Here is a 965-nt window from a genome sequence, read left to right as displayed (position 1 = left end):
AACCTTTGCATTTAGACTTGTTTTACTATATTCTTTATGTAAACATTTTGTTAATAAAAGATTCTTTGATGTGCAACTGAATGTATGCATGTGCTTCCCGTCCCCCTTTTTTTTGTAGCAGATTTATTAAAGCGACTCTGTACCCACAATCTGACCCCCACCCCCAAACCGCTTGTACCTTCGGATAGCTGCTTTTAATCCAAGACCTGTCCTGGGGTCCATTTGGCAAGTGATGCAGTTATTGTCCTAAAAATCAACTTTTAAACTTGCAGACCCCTGCCCAACAGGCGTGGCTTAGAATATCTGTGCCCTAACTTTGCACCCATCCCCCCCCCCCGTCCCTCTTCCCTATCCTCTTCATCATTAGGAATGCCATTGGAACATTTTCTTCTGTCTGAACATTGCACAGATGCCTTAATGATCCAGCCCATGTTCAGTATTTACACAGCTGATGAATAGGAGACAATCTGCCTGGAGCATTCCTAATGATGAGGAGGGTGAGGAGGAGGGACAGAGAGGTTGTGCCAGTGCCTAATGCATACACAATCTAGGCCACGACCGTTGGGCATGGGGGTGCAAGTTATAAAGTTGTTTTTAGGGCAATAACTGTATCACCTGCCGAACGGACCGCAGGACAGATCTTAAAAGCAGCTATCTGAAGGTACAAGTGGTTTGGGGGGGGGGGGGGAGATTGTGGGTACAGAGTCGCTTTAATCTGTCTGAGACAAAAATCTAACACATTTGTGTCTCAGACAGATAGAAGTCAATCACAGTCCATGAAAGCTGAGCTGTGATTGGTTGCTTTTTGTCCAAGAAAAAATGTGTCCGATTTTTGTCTCTGACACATTGATAAATCTTGGCCAGTGTGACATATTTAAATAAACCTAAATCAAATAACTTTTACTAAACTAAACCAGTACTTTATATTATCATTTTTCCAATGGACAATTTTATTACTAACCATT

The sequence above is a fragment of the Dendropsophus ebraccatus genome, chromosome 2, assembly GCF_027789765.1.
Source record: "Dendropsophus ebraccatus isolate aDenEbr1 chromosome 2, aDenEbr1.pat, whole genome shotgun sequence".
In the NCBI taxonomy this organism is placed as follows: domain Eukaryota; kingdom Metazoa; phylum Chordata; class Amphibia; order Anura; family Hylidae; genus Dendropsophus; species Dendropsophus ebraccatus.
Note: the sequence above shows the minus strand (reverse complement) of the source record.